Below are 17430 nucleotides of genomic sequence, written 5' to 3'. Positions count from 1 at the left end.
TATTTTGGCCAGAGTCCTTCTGTCTCCCACCACCTGCACTGGGTCCAGGGTGCATCCCAGAACAGAGCTGGCCTTCCTGATGAGTTTATCCAACCTCTTCCTCAGCTGCCGATAAACTGTTGCTCCAACATACAACACTGTAAAAAATGACAGATGCCACCACAGAGTCATAGAAGGTCTTTCAAAGCGCTCCCTGGACTCCAAATGACCTCAGCCGCCTCAGCAGGTAGAGTCTGCTCTGACCCTTCCTGTAAAGAGCATCAGTGTTGTGGCTCCAGTCCAGTTTATTATTCAGGTGAACACCCAGGTACCTAGAAAGATAAAGCAACCGAGTGTACTGCCTAAGAGAAGTGATCCAGAAAGGTGAGGATAATGTTGAGACCATCCACTGGCAGAAAACTGGTGACAAAATCAAGACTGACGTGAGACCAGGGATGTGTGAAAACAGGGAGGGGCTGAAGGTCATTAGCAAAAGATTGGCTGGAGGATTTGGCACAGGCCCAAATGTCACAAGCAGATACAACCTCGCGGGTGTTACGACCCGGGCAAGGCTCCAGCGTAAGATTGACCTAGGAAAACTGTTTGGAGAGGGTGTCCAACTTAGCATTCTTGGCACCAGGATGGTAGGCAAGATGAAGGTTGGAGGACTCGAATAAGAGGGCACAACAAGCCTGCCTGGGATTGAGTTGCTTGGAAGTTTGGATGTGGATCAAGTTCTGAAGACTGGTCCAGATCAGGAAAGGTTCTTTTGCTCCCATAACCCAATGCCACCACTCTTCTAAAGCCCTCTCCCCGATGCCATCTCTTTGCTGCATGGGGGAAAATTTTCTTGAGAAGTAGCAGCATGGGTGGATTATTTCCATCTGGACCTTGTTGAGAGAGCGTGGCGCCGGTGCCCACATCGGAGGCCTCCACCTCCACCGCAAACGATTTAGCAGAATCGATGGAGTAGCATGGGGGCAGTGGTGAACCAGTGGTCCCGGAAGGACCTGCTTGGTCAATGGGGAATGTCTGGAGGCTTTAGCCTGGGGCTGGGAGAGGGAGTCAAGTGTGGTCGAAAGCAGAGGAAGACTGTGGTATTCTTGATGGGGACTTTATTTAAACCCTGATAATCAGTACAGGAATGGATGCCCCCATCCTTCTTCTCAACAAAGAACCTGTGGCTGCAGGGGAGGTGAAGGGTCAAATAAAGCCCTGCTGGAAAGCCTCTGCAATGTACTCCTTCATGGCCTTGATTTCTTCAGGGGACAAGGAGAACAGATGAATGAGAGGGGATAGGGAGAGAATACCACTGCAGTTGCAGGAGTGATGCGGGGGACGGGTACAGGCTTGCTTTTTACTAAAGACCTCAGAGAGATTGTAGTAGATCTTTTTTTTTTTTTTGCCTGTCCCATTTGGTTCATAAGCCATCAGAATTGTTGTCTGAAGACCAACAAGGATACCCAATGGATTTATTTTGCCAAAAGGATCATCATGGCCTTGCCGTATTGGTCCATTTGATCGACCTTTGTTGTTATTATTTATTTTATTTTATTTTCAGTTGTTACAGACAGGACAGACATGACTGGGGGATAGGAAAGGGAGAAAGAAAGAGTGGAAGAAAGAGAAAAACAGAAGGGAAGAGGGACAGTGAGAAAGGGCACTTAAAAAGAGAAAGAAAAAAAAAATCTCCTGGATCACCTGTTGAGAGAAAAAGAATAGAAAACAAGCAAAAAAAACAAAGCAACATACTAAACACAACACCATCGCATTAATCTAGCTAAGTGTAAACAGCAGTAAATACTAAATATTGAATGTTGTTGTGCAGCACGCAGAACCGACAGCGCACAATGTGCTTCGAAGTAGCAGCCAAGAAAGGTGTAGTTTATGTCTACGAACAGTGAACACCCGTGTGCACACCTGTGTGGATCAGCGCGCTTGTATTCAAAAGGTTTCCCCATGTAATGGTCTGCTAGAGGCTGTAGAGGGCCATAGCCCCGTCCCCCAGGGCATGAAGCAGGCATGGAGGAGATCCAGGCTCCAGATATCCAGAGGCTCCAGAGTGCGAGAGCCCAAGGAGGACCACCGGAGGGGCATCCGTGCCACCCTCCTGGGAAGGGCTGAGGAGATCCCCAGACGAGGGGTCACCCAGTAGCCAAAGAGCAGAAGCCAGAGGGGGCTGCACCGCCGTGCCCCCCAACTCTGCCGGCAGCCAGCTGTGCCAGAGTGAACCGAGCTGCAGGCCCCCCCAGAAGAGGCCTGACGCCAGGCCCCGTCAAGTAGCCACCGGGAGTGAGCTGGTACATACCTGAGCACCCAGCCCCGGACACCAAGAACCACCAATGCACCGACCCTTGAGGGCATCAGTCACCGGCAGGGAGTGTGGTTAGGGGAGATAGGCCTCCATACTTTGGAGGGCCTGGGAGTTCCTAGAGAGGTGGAGTCTAAGACCCAACCTGACATATAGACACAGACAAACAGGCACACACAGACACAAACATGCATTCCCACCCTCATGCACACATATACAAACACTCAGCACTCACCCAACGTAAGGATAGACATAAATGGACATGTACACACAATCACACTCCCCAAATATACTCTATACCCCGGGTCCAGATACCCTCACCCCCAGAGGGGGAAACGGCACCTAGACCCAAGAGATGTTACCCTTTCCCCCGCGGTGTAGGCAAGAAGACCGCCCCAGGCTCTGCAGCAGCAGGGAGGCCAATCGGACGGCCAACACCTCCTCCTAGCCCCCCCGCCCCGATGGCCAGCAGAGAACGGGGGTGTGTGAAGACCCTATACCTCCTGCTCATGTGTAGTGTTGCTGGGTGTTGTTCTAAAGTGCATTTAAAACAAGGGAGGGCATGGTGTTGCTGCCAGAGAGCAGCAGGTGTTAGCACGGCCCCTCCCGAGAACCCTCAATGTCTACATGGATTTGAAATTGAGAGGTGGGCACTGGCGCCAGGGGTAGGGTTGAATACACAGACCGTTCTCTGGACGCCGTTAACGTGGCCACCCTCAAGGCCCTATATATATGTGTGTTATGAGAGTGTGATGAATGTGGATGTCTAAGTTGTGGAATAAAATTGAGGCACAGGTGGCCAGAAGGGGACAGAGGAGGGGGGGGAATGCTTCCCCTGCACCCTGGTGACACACCCGCACCCCAAGGGCCTACCTGTGTGGGTGGGTGTGGTGGAGCGGGAAGAGGGAGGCAGCCGGGGATAGGGAGGCAAAGAAGGGAGGGGCATAGGGCCAGCTCCCCCGCTGACCCCAGTAGGCACCCCCGTCCTCTGGTACCAGGCCCATCCGGACCGGGGCCTACGGCAGCAGCACCGCCAAGCCCCACAGGACCCGGGGCAGCCCACCCCTTCCCACCGCAGAGGAAACTGTACCCACCCCAACATTCAATCATCTCCCAGACTACACAAGACAACAGACACCCGGGTTAAGTTTATTCTCCTGCAGAGTGGACTCCTGCAAGGATGGAACAACCTCCCTGCCACTTTGCCAGATTGCAGTAGATCTGAGGAATCTTGTCCAGGTCAATGGACTCTGGAGGAGGGGTCTCTGTGGAATCTGTTCTGGTATTTGGGTGAGACATTAGGCTGGAAATAGGAGGGATCTGAGGAGTGGGAGGGGCTAGGCTGGACTCCCCCCGAGTCTACCTGGCCATGTCGTTTCCTGGACGTAGAGGACACTGGGTGCGGAGATGTCAGACCGACACACAGTAAGCGCAAAGGCCTTCATGCCAGCGTTTCTCACTCAGCTTTTTGGATACCCTCTCCATCTGCATAGGCTCTTCGATGGAAAAATTACTGACATTAGCAGCTGCTTCTTCAGAGGAGGGAGGAGGCGACAGATCTGTAGGTGTATCAGGCTGGGAGATTTAAAGACCCAAGGAGTGTGATGAGGTCATGACAGAACTCGTTGGACAATTTTCAACGGTTTCAGAGCACCTGACATGAGGGAAACGATGTCTGAGCGGAGAACAGGGGGGTGGATCTCTGTAACTCCAACCCCGTGGTCGCCTAACCATTACGTGACTCTGGAGGCCAAGGTAATGCCATTCACAGTAAGAATCTGGTTAGATACCATATGTCTAACGGTGTGTTCACACCGAACGCAATAGACGAGAACAGGGGTCAGGTTTACATGTAAAGTCAATGGAAAAGCGCGATGATACGCGATTGCGGGTCCCGTGAAAATTCGGAAGCAGATTTGCGTCGCGAAAATGCCAAAACGCGTGAAACGTGCATCAGTGTAGCGTGTCTGGCGCGTTTGACTCGCAAAAAAAACCACGCGCAGTTTTTGTGTTGCATTTTGTGTATATGCGCGTTTCGCGCCTACCGCTCGAGTTGGAAAAATCTGAACTCCAGCGTCAAATCGCACCGCGACAACCAATCAGGAGCCTGGTGACGTGGCTCTGACGTCAAAGGGGCAGATCCAGCCAAAGCCCTTCATTCAATATGGAGGAAAGGCTAATCAACGCCGTAGCAAACTACCCGGAGCTGTACTACACCAGCTGCTTTCTGTAGCAAGACAGGAATATAAAGGACCGAGCTTGGAGGAAGATATGTGAATAGATCGGGCAACCTGGTAAGATAAGATAAGATAAGATAAGATAAAACTTTATTAATCCCTCGGGTGGGTTCCTCTGGGAAATTCGGTTCCAAATAAGCACAGCACCGACAGAAGTTACAGAGTTACAGAATATTATATATATATATATATATATATATATATATATATATATATATACACACACACATATATAAATACAAAGACATATATAGATAAAAGTTCATTCATTTCTCTTTTGAAAGTTTTCACTGACCCGGGGAAGCCGCACAAAAGCTAGCAAGCCACTGCTATTTTCCCACTGACGTACAAATACCATTCTGCTTTTATGCATGTTGTCATATAGGAATATATTTTGTTTATTAATAAACAGCACACAGTGGTCCAGTTCATCCGTCACTGCTTCGCTTTTTCGCTGATTTTTTATTGCACCGTACAGCATTGCATTCTGCAGCCTGATTGACAAATCTGCTCCGTGTCGTGTCTCCTGCGCTTGCCAAATTTATCATGTTTGGTTTTGATAACCATTTGATAACCAAAAACACCCATAATTATGACCCTCATTCGGGAATAGACACCTGCACCGCGAGGGAAAAAGGCGCACGAAAGCGGCAGGCAGATGAACACAAAACGCGGCATAATAATACTTTTATGTTTTGCAATCTACAAAGGTTTGCACTTTGAGAATCAGCCTGTGAGAACTGTGACTAATGTTCATGTGTGTGGGGAAAAAGTGTATGAAGTGTGTGGCGAGGGGCTAGTTATTCTGAGAACCCCTGCTGCAATAAATGAGGAACCACTGTATATACTTTCTCTATGATTATTATATTCAACCTGTTAACATTTAATAGTCTTGATAGAACCAACTGATTCTGCAGCAGAGCATCCCCTGTTGCTTCTCCTGGCTCCCCAGTCCCTGCTGCACCCACAGGTATGTACAGCAGCACTGATAGCTTTTTACTCTGTGGGATTACCTTGTGATCACCTTTACTAAATGTCTACAACCAATCTGATTATATCCTGTTTTTTGTTTTTGTTTTCAATGTTGAAAATTAAAATCTAGTAGCAGCCTTCTCATTTCTTTGTGTTTTGTGCTGTTTTACAGGCCCACAGAGGAGGACGGCTCCGAGACAGATGAGGGACAGGTCCCAGGACGGTCCATCGGCGGTGGAGCTGGCCATCCTGGAGTCCCTGAAGAGGCCACACCAGTCTCCAATGGAGCATTTCCTCCTCAGCCTTGTTCCTGCTCTGGAGAGCAGCTGGGTCCTTTTTATTCCTGTCTCTCTTTAAATACTTATATTTTATGTATTTCTGTTTAATGTTTTTCTGTTTGAGAATTTTAATATTATTTCAAATAAATTTTTATAATGACTAATGTCTCAGTTCTTCTACACAGCAAATGTTGGCACACGACTTGACACATGTATAATTTATTTCATATTATACTAATGACAAAATATACTAATACAGTGGGATGCAAAAGTTTGGGCAACTTTTTTAATAGCAATTATTTTCCTTTATAAATCGTTGGTTGTCACAATAAAAAATGTCAGTTAAATATATCATACAGGAGACACACAGTGATATTTGAGAAGTGAAAAGAAGTTCACTGGATTTACAAAAAGTGTGCAATAATTGTTTAAACAAAATCAAGTAGGTGCATAAATTTGGGCACCACAAAAAAAGAAATGAAATAAATATTTAGGGTATATCAATGTGTGTGTCTCCTATATGATATATGGGGTGCCTTCATCTGGATGTGCTTCCCATCCAGAGCTCCACAGCAGAGAGGAAAGTTCCAGCGCTCCTGGAATCCCTCTGTGATGGACCGCCAGTCTCCAGGTGAAGGCACAGCCATGAAGTCGTCCACTAGACAGTCCCAGATGGCCGTCGCTACCTGGGGGGTGATCTGGAACACTGTGGATACACCGACTCTGAAACTGAACGCGATGGTCCTGAAGGAGTCCCCGGTGACAAGGGACCTGGACAAAATTGTTCAAAATTAGTATTATGTGTACTGCAGTTACAAAATACATTATTCAAATTCCAAAATACTTTTGTGATGTCAGATTTAAATCACAAAACTTAAATCTTACATAAAACATTTTGCAATTATAAGGATAATTACATCATATATATTAGATATAATATAAAACAGTCAGTTGTGTTTTGTTTTAACTTTAACATATCATAATATGATTGGTAGCAACTTTTACCACTACAGTGTGCCAATCACTCATAATTCCTAAACATGTCAATCAGGTAGGAATGAAGTAAGACATTAATAGAAATAAAGAGTTGTATGTTGACATGTAGCCCTTTCCTTGCTTAAATCATTGTTAATATTTTTGAAAAATTAACCTGTAAGAAGACAGCTTATCAAGAGAGAATATGCTAGATAGAACCATATAACTAAAGATGAACCAAACTGTTCACAGTTTTATCTAGCTCTCAGTTTTAAGAAAGGCTGGTGACCCCTGTTATAGAGTCTGACAGCTGCAGGGATTATATACAAATATTCAACTATACCAGAATTAAACCAGGTCTAAATAAAAAAGGAGTGAGTATCACTACAAAGATTACCCCACAGTGGTCCTCATACCAGTTTGATATCAGAAAACACCGAGAGCATACATTGATATGACACCACAGCCATGCTATCAATGCAAACACTGATAACAGCATAAATCGAATTAAATCGGGACTTGATGAGACCTTTCGAGTATCACTAGAAATATTATAAACAGTCGTCTCCATACCACAGTTTGCTATCAGTAAACACAGACGGCATTCACTGATAACATACCACATCCATGTTAGCAGTCTATAAACGATAGTTTAGCATATATTAGCACAGGTATCAATAAAGGACTACCGTATTAAACACTTTTACTAACCTCAGGCAGATGGACAGGCGCTCTGCAGGTGGGATTGAGCACCTGTAGTTGGTGTCTAGACGGGCGATGCTTGGACCAACGCAGGACAGCACGTCCTCAAACTGGACGAGTGAAAGATATCGTTGAAATCGGCCGTCATCCAGGCGCAGCTCCTGGAGCAAGTGGTGAAACTCACCAAACTGCTCACGCGTCTGGTAGACCTGATGGACCCAGGTACGGCGAGGACGTCCTTAATGCCGCTGCTCTGCTCTCCACAGTGAATAGAGAAGGGACACTCTCTCTTCAAACGCTAGTTCGACAGCTGCCATCTAGCAAAGATACCAGTCTGGCACAACTTCCTCCCACATCCCTCCCACATTTCCGGTTCACGCGCGTCAAAATATGCAATTGTGAGTCGCAATGGATTTTTCTTGGACACGCGTTGAGGTGCGAATGTGCACGCGTCAAATTAGGGGCGTTTGGGGCGTTTTCGCTCGCGTCTATCGCGTTGGGTGTGAACACACCGTAAGAGTTTAAGAGCTACAATAATCTCAGTTTTGTCTTGTGCTTAGGTCCTTTTATCTTTTAAAGTTGGATTTAGAAGCAGAAAATCAAAGGTCATCCAGGTCTTTAAGACATTCCTGCAATTTAAATAATTGGTTTGTGTTATCTGGCTTCGTAGATAAATAAAGCTGGGTGTCATCTGCATAGCAGTGAAAATGTATGCTATGTCTTCTGATGATACTGCCTAAGGGAAGCATGTACAACGTAAACAGAATTGGTCCTTGTACTGAACCCCATATGAAACACCATAATTAACCACAGTGTGCGAAGAGGACTCTCCATTTACATCAGGGGTCTCAAACTCAAATAAGCCGCGGGCCACTTCTGGCACCATCATCTCATTGGAGGGCCACTTTAGTGTCCAAGTAGTATAAAAAAACCAAACACGAAAACACCCACTAATATTTCCTAAAATGTAGTGTTTTGTTTGTTTTATTTAATTCCAAATATTGTGTAACAAGACAAAATTGCAAAGATGAACGCAATGTTTTTTTCTCACTCTTAACTATCTGAAGCCTTTCAGTTTCAGCTTCATTTGTCATATGCAGGTTAGCACAGGGTCAACACTGCAATGAAATGTATTTGACGAGCAGAAGACAGTCACTCAGCAGTATAGTACAGTAGTTTCATTTAACTACCAAATAAACAGCTCTTTCTGGCCAGACACATGGAAGCACTTTTACTACAAATTTGTTTGTATTTAACAAAATAAAAATTCAGGCATAAGCGTACACATTAGTTTTCAACTGCAAGTGAAAATTGTTTTATTTCCAAATAAATCTCTCACTGAACTAACACAGCCAATCCCTCAACATGTTTGTACTCTCTTGTTACTTTGGTCAGGTCCGCGGCTCCGAACCATGGTAAGGAGACCTCTGGCTAATACTTCGGGTTCCGTGTCGGTCTCGTAGCCAGGGAACTAGCTTTACTGTCTGGGTCAACTTTGCTAGCGAGAGACAGAAAGAGGCATTGAAAGGCTGCTCCAGCAGAACTTTATCGTTTCGGAGGAAAACACGAACACAGTGTGCAGTCGAGTCTTCCATCTCCCGTTTCTCCTCAGTAGCACTTCGTACTTTCCGACTTTACTTTTTCTCCCTCCCTCACGCTCACACACACACACACAGCGGGAGGGGCGGTCCCACAGGTTCTCCATGCAGCAAGGACTACACCGCCCATAAGGCTACAGTCTTAAAGGGCCATGTCTGTAACACTCTGCCATCGTATTAAATCATTTTTCATATAATAATTAAAAAAAAATAATTTCTTCACATCAATATGTGGGCCACAAGTAGAGGTGACGTGGTCTGCAAGTGGCCCGCGGGCCGCGAGTTTGAGACCCCTGATTTACATGAACAAATTGGACTCTATTAGATAGATATGATACAAACCACTGCAGTGCAGTAACTGTAATACCTACATTGTGTTCTAATCATTCTAATAGAATATTATGGTCAACAGTATCGAATGCTGCGAGGTCTAGCAGGACAAGCACAGAGATGAGTCTGCTGTCAGAGTCCATAAGAAGATCATTTGTAACCAGTGTTGGGCAAGTTACTTTGCAAAAATTAATTAATTATAGTTACTTCTTCAAACTGAGTTAATAACTGAGTAACAATATTCTAAAAGTAATTAATTACTTGAAAAGTAGCTATTGCGTTACTTAAAAAAAAAAAAAAAAACGTTTAACCCTCTGGGGTCCAGGATATAATTGGCCATTTTAACCACTTTTGATTTTCCCTCTACATTTCACCTTTAAAAACTATTTGCTTTGCCTTGTTTGGTATCATTTTTTCAGCACAACCTCACGTGTCTGAATTTACAGTCATGTTTTCATTTTGACATACTGTATTAACATAATTTATATAAAATCAGACAAAAAACATCAAATCCAAGTAGAAAAAGTTATATTTTCACTGTAACAACCACAAACATTTTCATTGAATCATATTTCATAACTTTAAATGCAAAAATAAATTGTGAATTTTAAAATCATATGCACAAGTTTTGCAAACAATAAAGTTATTTGCAGCCAATTACCTTTAACTCTTTTTTTATAGCCATTTCAAACTATTTACAGAACAATCAGCTGTTCTGCATTCAATAAGATGCCACACAAATTATTTGTGCTACTCCAAAAAAATAATTTCTGTCCAGTATAAAGGAGAACATCACAGCCTGATACCTGCAGGTCTGACAGCAGCAGGTGTATCACTCCTGTTTCTACTTGGAGACAGCAGTCGCCTCATTGTTATGACACACAACACAAAACTATCCACAACACTACACACTAACTACAAAAAACAACACATGAACTACACACTCCAAACATGCTAAACGTCACAAATCTCTCAACATCTCAAAACTTGCTCTCTCTCTTTTTCTGCTCTCTCTCTCTCTCTCTCTCTCTCGCCGTCACTCCTAAAACTACCCCCTCTTCCCTAAACAACCAAATGTTATGTCACCATATCATTTTTTGATTGGTCGACATGGTGCATTTTTCCACCAACACACGGGCGTTTTTTTGTTTTGTTTTTTTTATTTTTTGGTCATAAGCGGAGAGTGCTTGCTAGCGCTGTCCTTAGCAAATGTGATGAAACTATTCAGGAAAAAACGCCGCGTATATATTGTTTATCATGACTCTGGTTTTACTTGGCCTATCAACACAAATTAAAAAGTGATATATATCACCTTGTTGCATTGTCATCTTGAACTGGTCATGTGATTGCCTTTCCCACGACTACTATATTCTTCCTCAGTCAAACAGCAGCACTCATGCGATTGTTTTCCCTCATACCTCAAGGGGGTTGTGCCAAAATGTGATTTGTCTACCAGAAAGTGATTGCCGTCCGCGGGAGCGCACGCAGCTGCTTAAAGCTGTAGCGTCCAGATTAGTTACAGCTTCTTCCGTGCCACCGATAGAAGATGCGGTAAGCTGAACACAGCTTCAACCATCTGTTTGTTGAAAAATAGTAACGTGACCGCACCGCATTTTCTTGTTAGTAACGGCGTTGTAACGATAGGAATAGTAATTAGCTAGATTACTCATTACTTAAAAAAGTAAGGCCGTTAGTAACGCCGTTACCAGTAACACCATTACAGACAAAATGATATGCCGGTGCACTTACACTGCCCTGTCTGTAACATGACAATCATACAGCGTGGGGATATGCCAAAGCAATTATTGTCATGTCAGCTCCCCGCTGTACTCTCCGTGGAGCCCCGTCTCCCTCTCAGTGTCTTGTCTCCAGAAGTCTCCAACTTCAAGGCTCACATGATTTGGAGGCATTCAAACAGATCAATAGATGTTTGCCTGGCCTGTCATCTGCAGTGTTTTTGTGTAGAGGGACTTCTTCCTCTTTGTTTTTTCAGTTTGCAGAGGACATGGAGCTCTTTTTAAAAGCATGTGCTGATGAGCAGGGACTACGGGTCAATGCAATGTTTGACATTTAATGGACAGATGAAGGCATTGGCTGTTTGTTTGTGTTTTTTATGTGTTGCTGTTTTTTTTTTCCCCAGTGTACAGAATTCCAATTAAACTTATTATAAAATGTTGTTCACTTGTGTCCATGTCCGTACTTACAGTAAAAATTTTAAGTGTAAATGTAACAGTATTGTTTATACTTGTAACTTCAAAGTAAAAAGCGTACAGTTGCTATTAACATTAATGTATTACCCTGTAATCAATTATATTTTCATACATTTTACACATTAACCCTCTGGGCTCTATCCTGGCCATTTGTGGCCACTTCACTTCTTTTTTTTTTTTTGACTACTACACTGCAGTGGACCAAAAGAATGACACAGGTTTGATCTTAAGGATCTAATAGTTATGTGTGTTTGTGCATGACATTGCAACGCAAATATGTATTTGTAAGATAGACTGGAATAAATTATGACACATCAAATATTACACAGGCTGCAGTGAATTTCTGTTGATACAGACTATTGAGCTTTGAGTTCCTAGTCAAACTTATCTTTGAAGCACATGCTAAAAACACTTTTACTCTTGTATATTTCATAACAAGACACCATAGCCAAAATATTAACTCTCAAAAAAATTCAAAGCTGCAGCACATACAACAACAAACACTGTTAGTAAATGTATCCTGGAGTTCATGCAGGTGCAGAAAGTGCTACTACTGTAAGTAAGCCTAAGCTTCCAGATCACTTATTTTTCTGGAAAGATGGCAAGAACGGCATTACTGCTCATCTCTACAATCTCCCAGATCTTGGAATACAATGCCTTTGTCCCATGAAAACCACTTCACAGTAGTAGGAGTCCACTAAAACCTACAAATGAAGAGTGATCCTGGAAGAAATAGGGCGCACACTAGTGACCTCAGCAATTGCAAGACAGCCTTGTCCCCGATGCTTATATGAAAAAAATAAATAAATAGGAAGATTTATGAAACCATTAGGACTTTATCACTGTTTTTTATGAAAAGTTACTGGTAATATATGACCTAACTGGCATTTAAAGAGTAAAAAAAAGAATGTAGATAAAATTTTGTTTTTTTGATGAAAAGGACTGGTGCTAATTTAAAGAGTCAAGTCAGTAAAAGTAGATAAATGTTTTAATAAATATACATTTTACAGCATTTTGTGAACATACACAAAAGGTGGCCATTTTTGGCAACGGACAAGTTGAGAGAGAGTTTTATATTTTTTGCTCTCCTTGAACAAAAACAATAGTGCATAATAATCATTGATGATTTTGATGAATTAGATGTCCCAGACTCTACTATTAATGATACAGTGGTCCCTCGTTTATCGCTGGTGTTACGTTCTAAAAATAACCCGCGGTAGGTGAAATCTGTGAAGTAGCCAACTTTATTTTTTACAATTATTATAGATGTTTTAAGACTGTAAAACCCCTCACTACATGCTTTATACACTTTTCTCAGACAGGCATGAATATTTTCACACTTTTCTCTTTTGTTTAAACACTCTTAAAGTTCAAACCTTCATAGAAACACAAGTCCAGTATTATAAAAGGAAACCCTGCAAAATGTTTGTCGGCATTGTTGTGTTTGTTGGGGAGAAAACTTACAAACATACAGTACAGCACTTCAGAGTCACACTGCTAGCGATCGAAGATTTATATAAATTCGACAAGCTAAACGCATTATGAACTATACAGCAGCGGTCCCCAACCTTTTTTGCACCACGGACCAGTTTAATGTCAGACAATATTTTTACGGATCAGCCTTTAAGGTGTCACGGATAAATACAACAAAATAAAATGATACAGACAAAGACAAAAACTGTGGTATTTTGTAAATATAATAATAAACGCAAATTCAGCTGTGTAATTGTGTAACTTTATTAGCAGCGTCCTCCTGAAATGCACCAACAACATTGAGAGTAATATACTCCTCTCTTCTTCTTGATGCTTTCTGGTCGCTATGCTAACAGGTAAATAGTTCTTTCAAAATAAGACACACAACTACAACATTGGAAAAGACCCAGGGAAACCGACTTTTTTTTTTTTTTCTTAACAATAAAAACCCTGAAAACCGTACATTTCACACCCGAGCCTCAACTCTCGCGACCCGGTACCAAACGACGGCCCGGGTGTTGGGGTTCGCTGCTGTACAGGAGACACGTCACTAGATTGATTGACAATGGTCTACAACAATCAGAACGCAGAACACAATGTGCTGTAAAAAAAAAAGAAAATCAGCGAAATAGCGAGTCCGCAAAAGGTGAACCGCGTTATAGCGAAGGACCACTGTACAATAGTTTCCATTACTACTGCTGATATATGAAATGGTGAGTTTTGAGGTTGTCTTCAAACAAGTGCATTGTACCAGGAAAAGGTGTTTGAAGAATTAAAAATGTAAAAAGTAATGACCATTTTATATTTATGAAAAAACCTTTATGCAGAAAAAGTAGCAAAGATACAAAACCAAAAAACATAACACATGGACACTTTTGGCCATGAACAAGCTGAGGTTTTTTTTTTTTTTTTTTTTTAACAAACCCAGAGTGTTAAAAAACACTTAGAACCATGTTTATTTCTCAGCAGCATCAATAGTAACAAAAATGCAATTTAGTTTTTGCTGTCAAAGTCGATTTAGCTGAAGTTACGTGTTTCCGGTTACTGTGGAGGTCGCAATATCCACTCCCCAGTGGCTGCAGCCAGGTACTCTTGGGAGGGACAGCTGAAGAAGCCATGCTGCTAGCGAGTCTGCTACGAGCTAAGCTAATCTAGCGAAACCCTTCAGACACTGAACACAATGTTCAGTGTGAGAAGTGTTTTTTATCTAACTTGCACTCTTTTGTATTTGCTCTGTCTGATGTCATTGATGGTGTCACTGAACCTTACCTGAGCAGGTGGCATTCAGAATGTAGGAAGATTCAGCTGAATATGTATAGTCCCTCAGAGCAGATCCAGAATTAGCATAGTAAACTCCGATCCACCACACAGATCTCTTTGTGGACTCATATTGTTTTTCTACATTAACAACAGAGCCACAGTCCAGATGTTTACAGAAGACAGCTGCTACTTTCGCAGTAACAGCATAGAATGAGCCAATGACTGGTCTCCATTCTCCCAGATGTTTCAGCTCCAGTATACCTGCACAGCGACTGGCTCCTCCCACCAACCTGACATCACCAGGCTCTGAACAGAAAGCATAGAGTCATCAGTAATAGTGGTGAATTTCCCTCTGAAAACATTAAAGTCAAACATTGCTGCTGCTTCTGTGGGTTTTTTTTTTTTTTAATTTCTATCTGAGTTCTCTGTTTACCTATTGAAATATCTTCTCCTTCAGGCTGGACTCCTGATAACAAAAATCAGAGAAAATCCATCAGTATGACGCAAGATTCGGATTGGAGCTCAGCTGTGGATAAAAACTCTTAGAATATGAAAAAAAAAGTTTTCCATAAATCAGACTGAGACAGATTCACGTTGTACTGTTCATCAGACATCATGCTGACACAGGAGAGCATGCTCGCCATACTCGGTAGGTTAATTGGTGATTTTAAATGGTTTTTTGAGTGTTTCATGTTTGTCTTGCAATTAATAGATAGCCTGTTAAGAAAAAAACTCTTCAAGTGTCACTTAAGTTTATTTATATGGCAATAGTTAACAACAACATTCATCCACAGGTGCTGAGACCCTAAAACAGCCGGGAGAACCCCAAACATCATATGATCCCTATCAGCAGCATGTGGATCCAGATCTTTCAAAAAAGTTCATGGAGGTCCTCAAAGCTTTCAGATCGTTGTTTGTCATTCACTTTGTCTGTTCTTGTTTCTAGTTAAAGCTTTGATCATCATTTCATTCATTTCTATCTATGCTTTTATCATTAAAAAAAATCAGCTTTATTCTTGTTGGTGTCTTTCTGGATTCAAACCAAGTTCCGACTTTTTATAGCAGATAACCCCTTTAAAAATATTCTGCAGTAGATCAAAAACAGAAGAAAACAATGAATCAGCACATGCACATTACCTGATGCTGCTGAAGTGAAGCAGAGCAAAGTTACAGAGGTTTTATTAGAGACACAGCTAAGCATTTTGCAATTTGGCATAATTTTTAAGTTCAAATTTCTTTGGTATTGAACAGCAGAAACGAGGCTTTAATGTCGGAGGCAAACAGCACTGAATACAACAGTAGACTGGTGTGTAATAAGCAGAGAATAATGCAGAAAACAGATTTTGATGGTAAACTGGTCTCTTAGTACACTGAGAAAGAGAGAGAAAGAGCTGTGCAGGAAATGTGATTTTATTGTGGTGGAAGCAAAAGAGCAAAAGTAAGAGGTAATTAATGATGACGTTTCTCAAACGTGAAGTGTAATTTTGATCTTCTTTTGCTGCTGATTCAATGAATCTTGGTCGGAGCATGAAACCTGCAGCTTCAATTCCTATAGAGAGCTCCAGTAGATTTTCTTAGTGTACAGGCTGTGATTAGCTGACCTGCTGCTTTCTGTGGATGTAAACACCTGAAATCATCCAGATGTGAGCTTATGTTTCATGAGGTGTCCTGGTTGATGTCCATCCTCGACACTCACAGTACACTGTTCATCCTGTCTTTATATTAGATGACCACTGTGCAGCAGTCACACACTGTTCTTTACTTTAAACTCATCACAGTGCAGCAAACTAACCTGTTTATCCTGCACTAACCTGCAGAGGGTTTCATCAGTTTGCCACAATGCCAGTCAGTCACAGGGCTAACACATAGACACTGAAAACCAGTCACCCTCATATTAGAATCACTAGTTAACCTATCCCCACTAACTGCATATCTTTGGACTGTGGGAGGAAGCCGGAATACCCGGATCAGAACCCACACTGACACGGGGAGAACATAAAAACTCCACACAGAAAGACCAGATATTGCAATCAGACTCAGGAACTTTTTGCTGTGAGGCAACATAGCTGATCACTGGACCAGCCTCTCGTGTTATTTGTAGCAAACTACAAATAAGTAAAAAAAATCACGTTTTGTATAAACTATGTAACATCGTTGACAAAGAAACAGAAGTTTAAAAATTGCAAAAATCTGTTTTTATAAATTCAGCAAATTCTTTTTATAAAAATCTTCAAATTGACCAGAGAAGTAAAATCAATGATAATTAGTAAAACAGATATTCTGTTTTTGCCTGGTGTTAGATAATCTGAGATGACATGTGACTGCTCCATCAGCATTAAGGGCCAGATTTATAAAGTGTGGCAAATCCAATCTACTGTCTAATCTATTGAGCTACTCACAAAAAACCTATAGCACAGAGGAAGTGAGCTTCTTTAAACAATGATCAGTAAAACTTGCAAAGAGTTACACAAATTAGTGAGACAAAAATAACCCGACCTGACATGGGAGCTAGCAATCTACTAACAAAACTAATAGAGCCAATCAAAAGGTTCTGAAGAAAGGCTGAACATCTGTTTTCAGCTGTGCTTGGGTTAAACCTGACAATAAATACACTTAGCACAAAAAAAGGGGAATTTGTGTTTGGTTGATCATTTATTTGCCTTAACAATACTTCTTGGTAATAAATCTTATACAGCCAGCAAGCCTGTTTATTTCCCCTTAAATGGCACCGCATCTGTGGGTTGAGCAGCAGAGTTGAGTCTGCCGATGCCTAACAACTTATTCTGCTATTGATTCTTGTTCCGAGAGGCAGTGTGATGGTGTAAGGCGGCATCTCCCTCAGTGCACAAACAACACTTGTCATCATTTGAGGCAATTTTAATGCAGTGAGATATCATGCAACAACTTTTCTTGTTTTTTGGACAATGTTTTGTATTGTTTTAACCTTTGAATTTAATCTTGATATCTGCTTATCTTGTATGTTTAGGTAATTTTTGTCTTCCACCTGCTAGTTTATTTGTATTTTATTACTGCTTTTACTGGATTTGTGAAACACTTTGGAGTACATCTGGTTTTAAATGTGCTATATAAATTTTTAATGTACAT

General features: G+C 42.0%; 1 pseudogene; it reads right to left on the bottom strand.

Moving 5' to 3' along the window:
• Positions 1–16218, bottom strand: part of LOC146390160 (scavenger receptor cysteine-rich type 1 protein M160-like) — a 30058-nt pseudogene extending 13840 nt beyond the window's left edge.
• Positions 16219–17430: the final 1212 nt, after the last annotated feature.

This window comes from Perissodus microlepis, chromosome 3 (genome assembly GCF_051167445.1).
Source record: "Perissodus microlepis isolate ML-2025 ecotype Zambia chromosome 3, ASM5116744v1, whole genome shotgun sequence".
NCBI lineage: Eukaryota > Metazoa > Chordata > Actinopteri > Cichliformes > Cichlidae > Perissodus > Perissodus microlepis.
Note: the sequence above shows the minus strand (reverse complement) of the source record. Positions and strands in the feature narration are given on the sequence as shown.